Genomic DNA, 18869 nt, shown 5'->3' on the forward strand with positions numbered 1-18869 from the left:
CAGGGCTTCCTGCCTTAAGAAACGTAAACAAAGAGGCGTGGGGGCAGAGGAGTATTTTAGGAATGAAAGTATCTAGAGCGGAAGAAGAATGGAAAGGCTGGAGTAAGAAAACATTTGGAAGGAAATCAAAGAAGGCGATCATGGGGAAAGGGTAGATTTAGATCCAGACGGGCGACTCTGGTGCTCAGAGCCATGAGATCCCAAGTGGTGACTGGAGAGAGGACTTCCCTCCCCCAAACCTCAGGTCCCGTCTGAAAAGTGGGGGCCAGTGATCAAGAAGTGAGCTGTACTTCTCTGGTGGTCCTGTGCCTAAGACTGTGCTCCCAGTGCAGGGGGGCTCAGATTCCATCCCTGGTCAGAGAACTAGATCCCACATGCCACAACTAAAGATCCTGTGTGCCATAACTAAAACTCAGCACAACCAAATAAATAAAATCATACTAAAAAAAAAAAAAGTTGGCGACTGCAAGGGTGGCAGGGATGGTGGTGGTGAGTCTGCTTGTTGGGAGAGAGGTTGGTAAAGCTTCAGCGATCATGTCATACATAGCGAAGGGGCCTGAGCAATTGGGGTTTTTGCAGTCTGTCCACATTATCACGGTGCTTTCGATCAGAGGAAGACCGTCTGGTTAAGTCTGGGCTTGTCTGCTCCCAACTTAACTTCCTGGAAAATGAGAAAAGAAGGCCTGGCTGTGGACCTGGCCTGGGAGACTTGGGGCAGGTTGCACTGTAAGCGTCACACACACCACTGGAAGCACCTTACTTGTGTAAACTTGTCTCTCAATGTGGGATGTGATGAGTGGTGGGGTTGGGGGAAAGGCCTGGCCTCCCCAGGTCCAGGACTGTCAAATATCAGATCCTCTGGGGGTAAGTCCAGAGTAGATATCAGCCATAGGACCCACTGCCCATTGGCACTATGCATCCCAAGACATTAAGGAAGTCTCAGTGTTTGTAGATCTCTAAGTGTCTGGACATACAGGGCAGAGGATGCAGGCTGTAACTGAAAAAGCACTGGGGAAACGTGAATTGGAGAAAGGCTCATAAGATCATAGGGGTGGTGGTGGGATCATCCGGATCTAGAGCTGTGTCTCCATAGACATACACACACTTCTGAAGACAAATTGAACCTCTTGGCTCCTCTTCTTAAGGCAAGAATGAACCAAGAATATCCACGAGCTTTCCTCGTATTTTTATTGCTCTGTAAATACTAGTCATTTAAATCAGACAGGAAAAAACATCTAACACATGGACTGGAAAAGGCAGACTTACAGATTTGAAAATACCAAAAAGAATTAACTAATAATATTTAGAAAATGTTATTTTTTCAGGTTTAGCTGAAAACCGTCCAGAAAGCAAAATAGGGTAGCTTGGGGACTTTCCTGGTGGTTCAGTGGTTAGGATTCTGTGCTGCCACTGCAGGGAGCAGGGGTTTGATCCCTGGTTGGGGAGCTAAGATCCCACAGGCTGCATGGCATGGTCAAAAAAAAAAGTAAATAAATAAAAGTAAAATTAAAAATTAAGGTAGCTAGTGGCATGTCAAGTTTATACAACCTCTCAAAAGGCTAATTTGATGTCTGTTCAAATTTAAAATGAATCACACTCTGTCCCAGACATTTTCAGTCTGGAAATGAAACCTGCAGAAAAAGTCACTCAAGTCCAAAGATGCAAGGACTTTGTAAGGATTTTGTAGGATGAAGCCTGGACCCAAGTAAACATTTATTAATAGAGGACCAGCTAAATAATTATGGTTTGTTCTTACAAACATATGTCATGAATTTTTTTAGAGAAATAATTGCCTATTTTTGACACTATGAAATTAGCTCAAAAGTATAGTTTAAAGCCTAAGAAACTGCAGAATACAGAGAATACATTTTCATTTGTTTAAAAGAAGAAACGTATTTGTGTAGATTATTTCTCCATAGATAAGCCAGCAAAGCAAAATGAAATACAAAGAAAAGCAAGCCTGCCAGGATTCCTGTTTGAGGAAGAGACTGGACCCCATGACCCCATCAGACGCTGACCACCTCCCGTTGGATGCACATGGGCTCCAGCTGACATTTTAAAAATCCGTGTACATGGACAGGCTTCCCCTGCTATCTGAAGTAGAGCGTTCCTAGGAAACCTTTCATAGAAGAAATGGCCTAGAGTGAAGTAGCAGTTACCTTAGGACTCATCTTGCTGACAGATGCACAAAATGCGTGGAGATCGGGCCCAGATGCTCACAGACACGGCTCTCAGCTCTGATGGCTGAAGCTGAGACAATGATTGTGGTAACAGGGAAGGAGCTGGCAGGGTCGCTCCCAGCCCTGGGGTGTGCTTCCCCTGTAACAGCAGCTGCTTTCTGTTAGCGAAAACAGGCAATACGATGGATCTTTCGTAAAGGTGGTGTAAAGCTAATTTTCCCTATATGTCATTTTTTAAATTGAAATAAAACTATTTTTAAAGAGCAAACATTATGTGTCAGATCATAACTTCGCATAGAAACAGATTCTAAAATTTGAGAGTTGAGCCAGGGGACTGTCAGTGATTCCACTGAGAAGGAAAAGCTCAGGAAAAATTCCCTGGTGGTCCAGTGGTTAAGACTTTGTACTTGCAATGCAGGGCGTGCAGGCTCGATCCCTTGTCAGGGAACTAAGATTCCACATGCCAAGCAGTGAGACTAAATAAATAAACAAATTCTCACTATGGTCCTATAAAATAGGTAGATTAAAAAATACAATAAAACTTAAAAAAAAATGTAAAAGAAAAACTCAGCCTGGCCCCTGGGTGGTAGGCTTTGATTTAAACTGTTAGCAGCTTCTCACAGAGCGCAGGGGGATCCTCAAGCCCCCAGCCACCTCCTCCTCCCCTCTGGAAGAGATGGGGGCTCAGATGGGAGAGCTGTTGGGTCAGGTGAGGGTGGAGAGCCATGCTCAAGTTGAGCAGGTGTGCCCATGGGTGGGCAGGTGCCTAGGTGAGTGGTCTTGGAGACACAAGCTAAGAAGCAGGAAGGGGCCTGGACACTGGACAGTGAACTGTTGTTTCACCAGGGGAAGAAAAGACTTTAGACAGAGTCCTAGGTGAGATGAAGGGAGGAGGTAGGTGACAGTGGAAACAGGTGAAGGGAAAAAAAAACAAAAACACTGACTTGAAGTGGGGTATGCAAGGTCATGCAGGGTCACCCCGGGGCTTGGCTGCCCCTCAAGAGTGCTGCTGGCAGGCTTGGGAGCTCTGGCTGAATTCTGAGATCCACCAAGGGGAGCACAGAAATAACACGTGGAGTGATTCAAAGCTAGTCTTGCTCATAAGCCCTTGTTATTCCAAAGGTACTGACAAGTCAGGCATTAAGGCTGCTCTATAGTTGTCTTGTAGAATTAAAAATTCCAGACTTCAAGTACACATAATCACTCAACTGTGTATGAGAGAACGGCTATGGTTAAACAGCCACACCTTTGACAATAATAATTAAACATTGGTATCCAATGATTCACTTTCTCTGAGACGCTCATTATAATTAACAGCAGAATTTTATCCCTGAGTCTGCCAAATTCATAAATATTTCAGGATAAACTCTGCTAACTGGGATAAAAAAAAGTCTTCATGGGTGTCATGATACACCATAAAGCACTGTTTTATGTGCCAGCAGGTATCAGACTTAGGAGGGTGTGTGGCAGTGGATGGACTTGCCTCTGGAGTCGGCGATATGAACAGCAGCACAAGGCTTCCTGGGCACTGTTTTACCTGTAGTTGCAGCTTGTGCTTCCTGGGGTGGATGAGCCCACAGCAAGGCAGCGGAAAATAAGAGCCGTCTTGTTCTCTGCAGTCCCATGGGGCTACATGGGTTCCTGCCCTCTCAGCCAGATTTCCCAAGGGTCCACTACAGCTGAAGCAGGACTAGTTTACCTCACTCCATCTAGCCACCACAGGCCCTGCACCTTCCTGGGTATAATTAAGACAATATTCAGGCAAATCGTCTTCTGTAGGCATGACTGGCTTGTGGGTCTCCTATGAGGAAGGCTGTTCTAATAGCTTAGGGATCCCAGGCCCACAGGAAGCTCAGAAAACTCACCCTCTGCTTTGGTGCCAGATTTCTATGTCTGGACCTTTCTTATGCACATGTGGGTTGTTTAACCTCCAAAGTGTACGCCTCCCACTGACCAAAGCCCTCCCCGTTCACACCCAGCTCTCAGGAAGATCAGGGGCGGTGGAGGGGCTCACACCCATTTTCTCTCTCTCCCTAACCCTCTCAGGATGGGGGTCTGGGGGCCACCATCCAGTTCCTTCAGGGCCCAAAGCTACAGGACTGTGGAAGAGGAACTCTGTCCTGCAGGCACACCAACAAAGACATGTGGGAAGCTCTGACAAAGACGTGTGGGAAGCTCTGGCCTTGGCCTTTATATCCGCGTTCTCTGAACAGCTTCTCACTGGACAAGAGCTGCCCTCGGCCAGACATTCCCTCCGGGCCCGGATTCCTCACCATCCTGGCTGCCAAGGGCACTTGGGGATCAACGGATGGGCCGCTGGAGCACAAGGCATGCCTCCAGCCTCGGAGCGGCCTCGAAGGCGACAGAAATAGTTTCTTCTTCGAAAAGCTTTTCTCTCTCTCTTCCCCCAACCTCTCTCTCTTTCTCAAGATGTGGGGTCCACTGTTTAACACTTCCCTCCATTCTGTCCATTTTTTCTTCCTTGGGAAGGGTTTTAAGTGCTTTTGCTCTAGGCTAGGTATGGCTATAGGTTTTCCCAAGAGCATCTTTTCATTTATTTCTCACTGTAACCACAGCAGAGAATATTCTGAGCCATGTTACATGACGGGCAAATGAGGTGTGTTATGTTCCTGGCCAGGCATCACTCTTTTTTCAAAAATAAAAAATTGACTTGGCCGTACCGTGTCCTCGTTGCAGCACGCCGATCTTCAGTCTTCACCGCAGCACGTGGGGTCTCTAGCTGCAACATGTGAATGCTTTTGATTGTGGCCTGTGGGATCAAGTTCCCTGACCAGGGATAGAACCTGGGTCCCCTGCATTGGGAGCTGGGAGTCTTAGCCACTGGACCTCCAAGGAAGTCCCTGGCCAAGCGTCACTTTTGTTACCTGGTCTCATGGCCTTTTCAGGACTTCAGAGGAGGGTCCAAGGGATGAGACTTTCCTTGCCCTTCAGGAGGACTGGATCAGAGCTGGAGGTCGAGTGACACCCCTTAGAACCACAGGGGAGGAACCGCCAGTAACTGGAAACATGGTTTCTCTGACAGACCGTCCAATTCTTCTCAACAACTGGCTGGACTTGTATGGGAAGTCTGGTGTGTTGTGGCCACCTTGTTCTGGCCACAGAAATAGAGGCAGAATAGAAGTGTGTGCCATCGGAGAGGCAAGAAGTAATGACTCACGCACACTGGGGTCGTTGCTTGTGGTGACAGTGGGCCTTGGACGCCTAGGGGCTTCTAGAGGTGGGATTGCTCTCCCCAGGGTGGGGGGTGATGGGTTCAATTTAAGGTCTTTTGGGGACACATTAGCAGCTGGTGTCACCACACAGGGCCACGGGATCAGAAAGCCCATCCACCCTTACCCAGTTGTGCAGTTCCTGAGCAGAAAGCAGGGTGCCCAGCTCGTAGTCAAGGACCACTTGTGTGCAAGATCCAGAGAGCTACTGAAGCATCATGGTGATCGCCAAGCACACTGGAAGTCAGGAAATCAAAATAGGAGTTCTAGGGCTGTCAGCCTCTGGGTCCACAGGCAGCTCTGCTGGTCCAGGCTGGCCTGGCTGGGTCGCTGGCTAGACCCAGGTGGGCCCCTTACCTATGCGGGTCTGGGCTGCCTCTGGTCATCTGTGTCTCTTGTCCCCTTCCTGGCCAGGCCTGGGTGGTTCTCATGGCAGAGCTGGGGTCCCAGGGGAATTGTGCAGGGGGACAGCGTTGCTTCTGGCACATTCTGGCGGCCAGAGATGATGAACAGGAGAGCTGAAATGGCAGGGATGGGGAAATGGGAGGAGCTTCAGAGGGCAGGCCAGGGGAGGTGTGGATGGCTGTAGCCACTATGCTATCTATCGGCCAGGGAGCTTCCTGGGAGGATTTATGGGGAAATTGCAGGAAGGCAAGTGTGTCTTGCAGAAACTGGAAACTCTAGGCTTCTTGCCCCTTTTTGCTGTTCCAGAGGCACCACTTGATCTCAGTTTCTGCCAAGTTCACATCTCTCTTGCCACTCTTCCTCAATAAGAGCCAACATTTTCACCTCCCACAAGGACAGCCATCAGACATGACTGCAAGGCCTCATTGAATCTGACTATCTCAACCTCCCTACATTATATACAGGCTTATATATGTATGTATGTGTGTGTGTGTGTGTGTGTGTGTGTATCCTAGGATGTATACATAAGAATTATGTATATGAAATATATGAAATGTAATGTGTATACTGATTAATAATGAACTTGGCTCGCATGATTATGGAGACTGAGATGTCCCATGACCCGCAGTTGGGGAGCTGAAAATTGAGCTGATTTCCAGTGAAGAAGCCTCGTCGAGGTGTTCAGGTGGACTCACCAGGGCCCCGTGGCCAGAGCTGGGCTCCTGAGGACCCAGAAGGGAGATTTTGCTGAAAACTTGGAGGCTAATATGTTCTGACTTAACTAAACCGTTGAGCTCATGGCTGTCAGCAAGCTTTTATGGTTCTATAAAAGCCATTCTTTGCTGATCTAATGGTCTCGTATTTATGGTGATTTATTTCCATTGGAACTGGAGACCAGCAGACAGTTCAAGGCTGCTCCAGACTGTGAGTCCATGCAGATGATAAGAAGAGTCAGCAAAGGTGCTCAGAGATCTTGTGTCCATGGCGCCGAGGAGACAGCCTCTGTCTGCAGCCCGTGGGCTCCCCGTCCTGGGATGGAGAGAATGGGGTGGAGCGTGTTTATCCAGGGGGAGTGGGAACTCCTGAGGCCATAAAATCTCAGATGTTCCTGGATTTCCTCACTTCCTTCTTCGTCTGCTCCTTTGGGTCTACAGTCTCTGGCCCTTTGGCCTCCCCTGTGATGCCTCTAGTCCTGGTCCTCCGTTTCCCCCATTCTCCTGCCGGTCCTGACAGGCTGGGCAGCTTGGCTTCATGCCTGTGTCACCACAGCTGTAAACTTACCACAGCTTCTGGGCTGCGCTTGGAGAAGAGACTAGACCTTGGTGGGTCCTCGAGACTCCCGTCAGATCGGCCTCCGATACCCTTTCTGGTTTCAGAGTTTGTTGTTGTTTTGCACCAAGGGTCTCCAGTTCCCTGTTTCCCTGTCTTGTGGTATTTATTCTAGACAAGTCAGAGAAAAAGGACAGGATTATGTTCAGATAATCTGAGACTCAGAAGTTACCTGTCCTCCCTCTGTCTTAAGGTCAAAATCAGCACGCGTGCAGCCTGTGCTACTGTTGTAGTTCAGTTGCTAAGTCGTGTCCAGCTCTTTTGTGACCCCATGGACTGTAGCCCTCCAGGCTCCTCTGTCCATGGGATTCTCGGGCAAGAAGACTGGAGTGGGTAGATGTTCCCCTCTGCAAGGGGTCTTCCCGAACCAGGGATCGAACCTGTGCCTCCTGCTTTGCTGGAGGATTCTTTACCACTGAGCCACCAGGGAAGCCCACAGCCTCTGTTGGTGCCCCGGATTTTTGGAATTAAAGTTGCTCACATAATGTCGCATGCTTATAATGCACCGAGAATTAAAATCCATCTCCCCCATTGTTTTTAGTGCTACTCATCTGCGGACTGTTCCAACGCCCCACTGTCATCTAACAGCTGGGCCTGTGTGAGAACCACAGCCACGAGCCTCACTAGGCAGAGAAAACAGAGCCTGACCGCATTCCCCCTGCTCTTGAGTCCAGGACACAGCCCTCTGCCCCTCCCAGTCCTGTCTCCTCCTCCGTGAGTGGGATGTCAGTGGTCCCAGCCCTGGAAACCCAGTGATGGCCATTAGTGGAGGTCCTGCTCCCAGTTCTGTCCCACTGGAAGCAAACCGACCAGAACCCATGGCCAGTCTCCACGACAAGGGTCTCAGGTCCCCTCTGAGAAGCTGGCCTGGGCCTCGTGGCGTGTCTCATTCTAAAGTTCATGTTTCTCGTGCCATTTTTCAAGCCCCTCCAAGCTGTTGCCACACGGGAAGAAAGTGGAGCAGGGGTGATGTTAGAATAAGGCTCATCTTTACGACAGAAGGGATAATCCACTAGGCCTGATGATGGCCAAGTCAGGCAGTGAACAGGTTGACTAAGCCAGTTTCTCACTGTCCATGAGAATTCTTCTGCTGCTTCTGAATGTATAAAATCCTCAGAAATCCATTACATATGGTTTTACTGAATCCACAGAAATCAGTGGCCAACACACATGCTGTGGGTTCTTCCCCAGCGGCTCAAATGGTAAAGAATCTACTCGCAATGCAGGAGACCTGGATTCCATCCCTGGGTTGGGAAGATCCCCTGGAGGAAGGAACGGCAACCCATCCCAGTATTCTTGCCTGGAGAATTCCCATGGACAGAGGAGCTGGGTGGGCTACAGTCCACAGGGTCGCAGAGTCGACCCAACTGAGCGATTAAGCACACACTGGGCGCTCAGGTTTCCTGGAAAAGACAGAAACACAGGTTCTCTGCATCTTGTTTCTAATTTAAATCAATCCCACAGCAGTGAGTTTTGCAAAGTTCATAAATGAAGCCACCCCTGCTCTGCGGCCCCCTTGTGGCTGGTGGGCACCTGGGGCCGGGCCACCAACCCTGCTCTCGAGTTCTGAGAGTGCTGTGTTCTTAAGTGTGCTCTGAGCTATTCCTGAAAAGCAGGGCATCACGTTTCTGGGTCCTGTGATGCTTAGGAAGTGATGTGAGCATTGTTTCTTCACAGAAGATCGCATCTCCCAGGACAGTGGCGGCATCCACGCATATGGCCTGGCCGGGGGAACTGGATTCTCTGCCTAGTCAGACTCCGAGGAGAGAAGACAGTACAGGGTGCACTACCTGGATGCTGACATGTCTCCATTAACCGCCCAAATCAACCCTCATCCGAGAGCCCATGGGCTCCCCTTCACCTACAGCAATGCTCTTAAGATAGGAGGGCTGGGTCCTCAAGTTGTGGCTGGCTGGCATGTCGGACTCACACGCTTCCCCTTTCTCTGTCATCAGAAAACATGAATCCCAGACCCTGACTTCCATCTGATACAAGTCTTCCGACCAAACTGATCACCAGCACAAAGAAACAGCAGCCGACAAACGATTGGGCTAACAGCTCACATTGCAATTCCTCTGTTTCATCTCCTGTCCAGAGGGGTTGGTTTTCAGATGAGTCCTGTGTGGGGGGCTGACACACTGCAGGAGTGGTGATGGGGGTCTTGCCTTAGGACTGGATCTAAGGAGAGTCGAGGGCAGGCTTTCTGTGCTCCCCACTGACCTCCCACCTCCGGCCGCACTGCCCACCTCCTGCCCTCGGAGCTGTGGGGACCGTCCTGTCACCCAGGCTGCCTGAGTCCCAACGTTACCAGACCCCCCCTTCTGTAAAACCAGTTTTTCTCCATGGTTGCCCAGCTTCCTCCTAAGGCGTTCGCTCAGCTGCTGATGGAGTCATCCTGCTGGCTCTCCCCGGATAATGGATCACAGTTCGCTGCCCCTGACCCCATGCTGGCGAGCTGGGGCCCAACGCTGCTGTTTGGAAAGGGCAGAAGCCAGAGGCGGGCGCCCTCGATGCAGGGTGGAGGCTCTGGGAGAACCTGATGTCCCCAGACCAGAAGCCTGACAGTCAATGCATCATTTCTCCTGGAGGAAATGAATTGATCCTGTCACCAGCAAACTAAATGCAATCAGGCTCTTGACTGGAATCATAAATTGTGTTTAAGTCACAGTTAGCCAGGTACTGAGCCTGGAGAGCACGCAAAGGAGACACATGAGCCTGTGGATTCCCCATTTCCTAGGATTCTAAGAGGTCTTAAATTACTTTAGAAGATACTCTGATAGATATACACCTGCCTGCCAAAACAGTGTGTCAGCGAGAGAGAGAGAGAGAAATCGGCCCAAACACCTCCTTTGGGATCATGTTTAGTTAAACCGGAAAGAATTACAGAACTTCTGAAAGCCCTGGGGCACCAAGACTGACATTCTTTTGCTTTTTTTTTCTTTGTTTGTGGGCGGTCAGTTATTCGGTGGAGAAAGGTTCAATGACGGTGAACTATCAAATCAACAAATAGCAGAAAGTTCTCCATGCCCCACTGTGAGAGATCTGACCTTGTCCCTTCCACCTTACCCTGAGCACTCGCCCGCAAGCATTCCTTGCCTTCTGTCTGCACACGTGAGAAAGCAAGCAGGGCAGCTCCCAGGTCACAACCCAGCTAGGGGCTACTGGGACTTGAGTCCATTTATGGGTCCAGAAGCAAAGAAGGGTGATGGGAAAGAGACTGGGATGGGGCAATCATTCTGGGGGGCATCAATGGGGTCTTGTAAAGCACCCGCCTCACAGGGAGCTGATATCCTCTGGTAGAGATGAAGGCTCTGTTTCTACTGGGTATGGAGGGGTTGCTTCTACTGGAATTTAGGGGCTCAGGGTGCCCAGCTTCATCTTTAGGATATGATCTTCCCACGCATCCCCATTCTGATTCTCAGGATACCATTTCTTCCCAGTCAATGCCCCCCACTTGAATGGCTAGAAGCTTCACTTGTGTTGTGGGTCCACCTCTCCCAGGATGAGGTTTCTGGGTTTGCCTTTCCTCCATCTCGGCCCATCAGCTACTGGACACAGGTGTCTTCTGGGCAACACTGAAGCTCACTGATACGGTGCTTGATCTGGGAATTTCAGATTCTGGAGCCCATTTTATTGCTCCCCATCTTGTCCAGTGACATTAGGAGCAACCAGCTGATCTCACTGCCTTGTTAGTTTTACAAAAATGTTCAACAGTATCATACACAGTCATTCAGACCCTTCCTCGCTTTGTAAGTATTCGGTTAGGAGTATCTGCTGATGACACTTTGTGTGTCTCTCTTTCCATATCACACCATGGAGTAGCAGTGATCTCTCCACTGCTGGACACTAAGGCATTTAGGGCTCCAGGCAGTGTGTCAGCGCTAGGCTTGTTGTTGTTGCTTAGTTGCTAAGTTGTGTCTGACTCTTTTGTGAGCCCATGGACTGTAGCCCACCAGGCTCCACTGTCCATGGGATTTCCCAGGCAAGAATACTGGAGTGGGGTGTCATTTCCTTCTCCAGGGGATCTTCCTGAACCCAAGTCTTCTGCATTGGTAGGTGGATTCTTCACCACTGAGCCATCAGAGAAGGCCAGTACTAGGATAAGGCCACTTAAAACAGACCCACAAAAGTCACAAGACAAAAAAGCCACAACACTAATCAAACACAAACAGGACATGTGTTTCCAGGGTGAGGGCTGGAATGAGAAGGTCTTATTTGACCTCAGCTGGGAACACATGCATCAGGCAACACAATTGTTTTCTGCCTCCCCGTGAGTGTCTGTGAATCACTACACAACTGATCTTGCAGACACAAATACATGTTAGCAAGTAGGTGAACTTGCAATTATAGAATCTGTGACTAATAAGGACTGACTGCATCCAATACAAGTTTAGTATCCAGAATATATAAAGAATGCCTACAACTTAATGATAAAAGTAAATGCAACCAACTAAAGCAGGCAAAGCATCTATTACACAGATGCTTCTCTCAAGAAGATACACAAATGGCCAAGGAGCCTGCAGAAAGATGCTCTTCCTGTTGTCCCTTCAGTCAGTCAGTTCAGTCGCTCAGTCGTGTCCGACTCTTTGCGACCCCATGAATCGCAGCACGCCAGGCCTCCCTGTCCATCACCAACTCCCGGAGTTCACTCAGACTCATATCCATCGAGTCAGTGATGCCATCCCGCCATCTCATCCTCTGTCGTCCCCTTCTCCTCCTGCCCCCAATCCCTCCCAACATCAGAGTCTTTTCCAATGAGTCAACTCTTTGCATCAGGTGGCCAAAGTATTGGAGTTTCAGCTTTAGCATCAGTCCGTCCAAAGAAATCCCAGGACTGATCTTCTTTAGGATGGATTGGTTGGATCTCTTTGTAGTCTAAGGAACTCTCAAGAGTCTTCTGCAACACCACAGTTCAAAAGCATCAATTCTTCGGCACTCAGCTTTCTTCACAGTCCAAATCTCATATCCATACATGACCATTGGTAAAACCATAGCCTTGACTAGATGGACCTTTGTTGGCAAAGTAATATCTCTGCTTTTTAATATGCTATCCAGGTTGGTCATAACTTTCCTTCCAAGGAGTAAGTGTCTTTTGATTTCATGGCTGCAATCACCATCTGCAGTGATTTTGGAGCCCCAAAAAATAAAGTCTGACACTGTTTCCACTGTTTCCCCATCTATTTCCCATGAAGTGATGGGACCAGATGCCATGATCTTCGTTTTCTGAATGTTGAGCTTTAAGCCAACTTTTTCACTCTCCTCTTTCACTTTCATCAAGAGGCTTTTTAGTTCCTCTTCACTTTCTGCCATAAGGGTGGTGTCATCTGCATATCTGAGGTTATTGATATTTCTCTCAGCAATCTTGATTTCAGCTTGTGCTTCTTCCAGCCCAGCGTTTCTCATGATGTATTAAGTTAAATAAGCAGGGTGACAATATACAGCCTTGATGTACTCCTTTTCCTATTTGGAACCGGTTTATTGTTCCATGTCCAGTTCTAACTGTTGCTTCCTGACCTGCATATAGGTTTCTCAAGAGGCAGGTTAGGTGGTCTGGTATTCCCATCTCTTTCAGAATTTTTCACAGTTTATTGTGATCCACACAGTCAAAGGCTTTGGCATAGTCAATAAAGCAGAAGCAGATTTTCTCTGGAACTCTCTTGCTTTTTCCATGATCCAGCAGATGTTGGCAATTTGATCTCAGGTTCCTCTGCCTTTTCGAAAACCAGCTTGAATATCTGGAAGTTCATGGTTCACGTATTGCTGAAGTCTGGCTTGGAGAATTTTGAGCATTACTTTACTAGTGTGTGAGATGAGTGCAATTGTGTGGTAGTTTGAGCATTCTTTTGCATTGCCTTTCTTTGGGATTGGAATGAAAACTGACTTTTCCCAGTCCTTGGCCACTGATGAGTTTTCCAAATTTGCTGGCATATTGAGTGCAGCACTTTCACAGCATCATCTTTCAGTATTTGAAATAGCTCAACTTGAATTCCATCACCTCCACTAGCTTTGTTTGTAGTGATGTGTTCTAAGGCCCACTTGACTTCACATTCCAGGACATCTGGCTCTAGGTGAGTGATCACACCATCATGATTATCTGGGTCTGAAGCTCTTTTTTGTATAGTTCTTCTGTGTATTCTTGCCACCTCTTCTTAATATCTTCTGCTTCTGTTAGGTCCCTACCATTTTTGTCCTTTATTGAGCCTATCTTTGCATGAAATGTTCCCTTGGTATCTCTAATTTTTGTCCGTCGGAGGAATACAAATCAGAACGATGAGCTGTTACTTTATACACATTAGGAAGACTAAATTAGGAAGATGAACAATAGAATGTGTTGGCAAGACTGTGAAGGAGGGAGACTCACTCTTGTTGTTGGTGGGGATGTTGGTAGTGCGGCTGTGGCGGGAATTAGCCAAGGAGATCCTTGAACTGTTTAGCACAGAGCTGTTGTAGGACCAGCAATTCCACTCCCCAGCACACACCCAAGAGAAATGCAAATAGACGTGTACACACACACATGCTCACAGCAGCCTTACTCATAGGAACCAAAAAGGTAGAATCAGACCAAGTGTTCTTCAACAGGTGAATGGATAAATACACGTGGTCTATCCATACATGGGAATGTTATTTTACATAAAAAGGAATAGTGTTGTTACATTCTTCTATATGAATGAACTTTGAAAGCACTGTGGTAAGAAAAAGAAGCCAGTTCTGAAACATATTGTGTGAATTCTTTTGAGAATAGGCAGATCTAGAGAGATATAAAGTAGGTTAGGATTGCCTGGAACTGTAAGGGTGAGGAGGAAGCAGAGTATGACTCTGAAACATGACTGACTTTCTCTTTGCAGTGATGGTAACGTCCACAAGCTGATTGTTGTTGTGGTTGAATGAGTCTAAGAATATTCTAAAACTTACTGAAGTGTACATTTGTGTTGGTGAATTGTATGGGGTATGAATTATATCTCAATAAAGCTGTTAAAAGTAAAAGTTAAACATACATGTATCTTGTGACACAGCAGTTCTATATATTCTCCAAGATAAAATAAAATTATATTTATAATAAAGCTTGTATTAAGAATGTTGATAGCAGCTTGGCTCATAATTGTCAAAAACTGGAAAGCAGGCAAATGTCCATCAAAACTGTAGAGAGTTCATACACTATAATTCAAGTTATCAGTAAAACAGAGTGAGGTAGTGATACACACCACAACAAAGATGAATTTCAGTATCCTTATGTTGAGCCAAAGAAGCTTGGCCCAAACAGATACATGCTGTAGAATGTAACTCCATCTAAACAGAATTCCAATACAGAGAAGCTGATCCAGAATTACAGAGAGGGGCTGCCTGGGGCTGGGTGCTGGGGAACAAGCTTTAATTGTGCACATGAGAATTTTCTGAAGTAATGTCAATATCTTTTAAATATTAAACAAAAATAACCAAGAATATCATATTAAAATAAAATCATATGTGTGTTCCAGCTGATAGTAAGACATGTTATAAAGATATAATGATTTGCACAATAAGACATAGAAATTAATGGAACAAATAACTCAGAAACAGAATCTAGAGTTTATTTTATTTAAAAAAAATTTTTGGCCATACTGAGTGGCATGCAGAATCTTAGTTCCTCAGCCAGGGGTTGAACTCACGTCCCCCACCATGGAAATGCAGAGTCTTAGCCACTGGATCACCAGGGAAGTCCCAGGATCTAGCATTTATACGTGATAACGAGAGCATTTCATAAGATCACACTGCTCAGCAACAATCTCTAGGACAACTGCTGTGTTCTGTGGGACCTCAGGAGAGTGTTTCTAAGTTGTGGCTAAGACGTATGACTTTTATCAGCACCACTAGGACGGTGATTTGGGAAGGTGTCTGAGATGTGAACTGGCCAATGGTGTCATTTTACAGAGGAGGACTTGGAGGCTCAAAGATGCTAAGTCACAGGCCCTAGTTTACAGCTAATTAAAAACACATTCAGAACCAGGCTAAAAATGTTAAATTCCATTCTCATATGTTTTAGAATAATCACATTAAAAAGGAAGTGTTAACTGTATAAGAAAATTTGCCATGATTTTCTTTTAAATATGTGTTCCTCTAGAACATTTAAAAGAGGATTTATTTGTAAACTAATTGAGGGGGAACTTAGCAAGAACATTGCGACCTGGGTACATACATTCTTTTTACAGGATTACACATACTTTCAGCAGTATAGCAGTATTTTCCTTTCTGCTGCTGCTGCTAAGTCGCTTCAGTCGTGTCTGACTCTGTGCGATCCCATAGACGGCAGCGCACCAGGCTCCCCCATCCTTGGGATTCTCCAGGCAAGAACACTGGAGTGGGTTGCCATTTCCTTCTCCAATGCCGGAAAGTGAAAAGTGAAAGTGAAAGTGAAGTCGTGTCTGACTCTTCGTGACCCCAGGGACTGCAGCCCACCAGGCTCCTCCGCCCATGGGATTTTCCAGGCAAGAGTACTGGAGTGGGGTGCCATTGTCTTCTAGTCTTCCTAATAAAATCACCAAGAAATCTGCTGAAACAAGTAATTATATAGCATTTTTTTACTTTACTACAAAGTAAAGGTCTTGTAAGAAGTAACATTCCACCATTGTCTCCAGCATGAGTAAGAAGCCTGGTTATTTTGCAAATAAACTTGAAAGCCTGCAATCAAGCTGACTTCTGTTTGAGTCCTTCTGGTAGACCTTGCGGTGCCCCTCTGAGCCTCAAGGTCTTTGTTGGACTGAGGCTGGGTTGGGTGCAGCGGCCTTGATCCACATCCCAGCAGGATGGCCAAGCTGTCCTTCCGTCAGGCTCCTCCCTCCCTGGTGGGTGCTGGGTCACCCCCTGTGCTGCCCTCTTCCTGCCGAGAGTGTGTTGGGGGCCTCTCTGGACTCTGGACCAGAGACCCTGCATGCGGGCTCCTTGCGGGCTGAACAGACAAAGCACAGGGGAATTTTTAGGGCAGTGAAATGATCAATATTTCACTTGATACAGCTATGGTGGCTACACCATTTTGTGCATTTGTCAAAATCCACAGAGTTTTACAACCCAAAGAGTGAAACAGCATATGAAAATTGAAAAATAAAATGTTTAGGTGGTTGGGAGATTTTTAGGATGGAATGCAGATATGACAAAAAAATCTAAGTGTGACAAATGTATGGAGGGAGTGGTGAGAACAGACGCTAAGTCCCATTGGAAGGGAGCCGTCTCTAGGAGTACAGGTGAAGGGACTACTCCCGTGGGAGCAGGATGGGCCTTCTGATGACGCCTTGCATGTGCCTGGAACTGAGCGATTAGCTGAACAGACACTGGGTGGTGGAAGCCAGTTCTCCCTGTTGGAGGTGAGCTTACAGGGAAGCCAGAGGGGGAAATAAGAGTGGTCCACGGGGTGATCAGACATCAGAGTAAACTCATGATTAACTTAATACACACACAGGTGGTCACACATACAGTATCCCTAAATATACGTACAAGTATGGTTAGTACATGGGCTTCCCAGTAGCTCAGACGGTAAAGAATCTGCCTGCAATGCACAAAACTCAGGTTCGATCCCTGCCTTGGGAAGATTCCCTAGAGAAGAGAATGGCTACCCACTCCGGTATTCTTGCCTGCAGAATTCCATGGACAGAGGAGCCTGGAAGGCTACAGCCCATGGGGTTGCACGTTTAGACATGACTGAAGCAACTTAGCACACAGCACAACACATGGTTAGTACACACACATGTTCTCTGCACTGACAGAGCCAAGGTCTGTCATCCACCATCTCAGAAGCCAGGCAGGAGCCACGATCCACAAGCGTATAAATGTTCTGAATCCGTCCTGAAAGTGAAAGTGTTAGTGGCTCTGTCATGCCAGACTTTTTGTGACCCCACGGATTGCAGCCTACCAGGCTCCTGTGTCCATGAGATTCTCCAGGCAAGAATATTGGAGTGGGTTGCATTCCCTTCTCCAGGCGATCTTTCTGACCCAGGGATCAAACCTAGGACTCTGGCATTGCAGGCAGATTCTGCTGGCCCATCTAAGCCACCAGGGAAGCCCTGATTCTGTCCTGAAGGCCATCTTTAGAAAGGGGCAGAGGAGACCGTGGGTCCACAGAGGAATTTGTGGGGGTGGAGGACCTGCCACCAGGCATGTCTGACTCTGGTGATTCTTCTCCTGCTGGTTTGCTGTTCCTGAAAATAGAAGTGGGTTGTGGAGGGCAGATGGTGAGGCAGGTGTTTTGTGTCCATTGTGATGCAAATGATTCCTTTTCAGAGCAATGCAAATGTTTTTCCTTGGTGGAAATGGAATTGATTTCCGGCCTGAATAAAGGATGATCCAAACATTCTACTTTTTTTCAAACTTTACATTTTAATGCCTGAATTATGACCCAGTTTTGCATCTCTGAGTGAATTCTTCTTAGCATCCTGCTTGTCTATTACATTTCTGTTCTTTAGATACTGTTTCCTTTTTTTTTTTGAACCTGTTTTTGTATCTTATATCATTAATTAATGAATCAAAATTATTAAGACATGTTTACATTTGTGTTAAAGTCATGACTTTACCTTTTGAATGCCAGCCTTTAAGAGTTTCTACTCCTCATCAGCTAGAACCCAGATATTGCAAAGCTTAAGTTTTATCAAGTGAAATTTGCTCAGTCGTGTCCAGCTTTTTGTGACCCCATGGACTATAGCTTTCCAGGCTCCTCTGTCCATGGAATTCTCCTGGCAAGAAAACTGGAGTGAGTGGCCATTTCCTTCTCCAGGGGATCTTCCCATCGATCAAATCCAGGTCTCCCTCATTGCAGGTGGATTCTTTACCATCTGAGCCACCAGGGAAGCCCAAGAATACTGGATTGGGTAGGCCAACCCTTCTCCAGGGGAATCTTCCCAACCCAAGAATCAGAGTGGGATCTCCTGCATTCCAGGTGGATTCTTTACCAGTTGAGCTACCAGGGAAGTTTTGTTAAGGCTGTTCACAAATGTTCCACTGGATTTGCTCAGAAAATGTTGGCAGGTTCATTACTGTGCCTGTTTTGCCGATGTTGGAAATGAGGCTCAGATGTCTTGAGCTACAAGGGTTTGGACAAGCTTGCAGTGCTGCCTCTGGAGGGTGTGATCCCAGATCAACAGGGAATTCTCAGCCCCAGCGGAGCCCTGCTGGGTCAGAACCTGGGGCGAGGAGGGAGGGTAATGGTCCTGGTGATGCTGATACACACACATGGGACTGAAAACCACTGTCCTGGGCAGTGGAAACCAGGGAAACACCCGGGTTCTTTAAGAAAAGTGCTAATGTCTGGGTCCTCTGCTAGGCACTGATTTCACTGATCTGGAGCATGGCCTGTGCATCTGGATTTCTAAGCTCCCTGAGTTCTAAAGTGTAGCCGAGATTACAAACTGCAGCCCTTTGTTGTTGCTTAGTTGCTCAGTTGTGTCTGACTGTTTTGTGACCCAGTGGACTCTAGCCCGCCATGCTTCTTCGTCCATGGAGTGTTCCAGGCAAGAATAGTGGAATGGGTTGCCATTTCCTTCTCTGGGGATTTTCCAGGCTCAGGAATTGAACCCATGTCTCCTGCATTGGCAAGTGGATTCTTTACCACTGAACCACCAGGGAAGTCCTTTAGTGTGGAAACCCCAACTCAGAAATAGTCTATGATTCTGAAGCAGTTCCAGCCCACTGTCTACAAAGCTAGATGGAAACTAGGCAGATATCTGGTTAAAGAGGACAGTTTCAAATGCATCCGATGAAGAGA

Source organism: Oryx dammah, unplaced genomic scaffold (assembly GCF_014754425.2).
Source record: "Oryx dammah isolate SB20612 unplaced genomic scaffold, SCBI_Odam_1.1 HiC_scaffold_10, whole genome shotgun sequence".
Classification (NCBI taxonomy): domain Eukaryota; kingdom Metazoa; phylum Chordata; class Mammalia; order Artiodactyla; family Bovidae; genus Oryx; species Oryx dammah.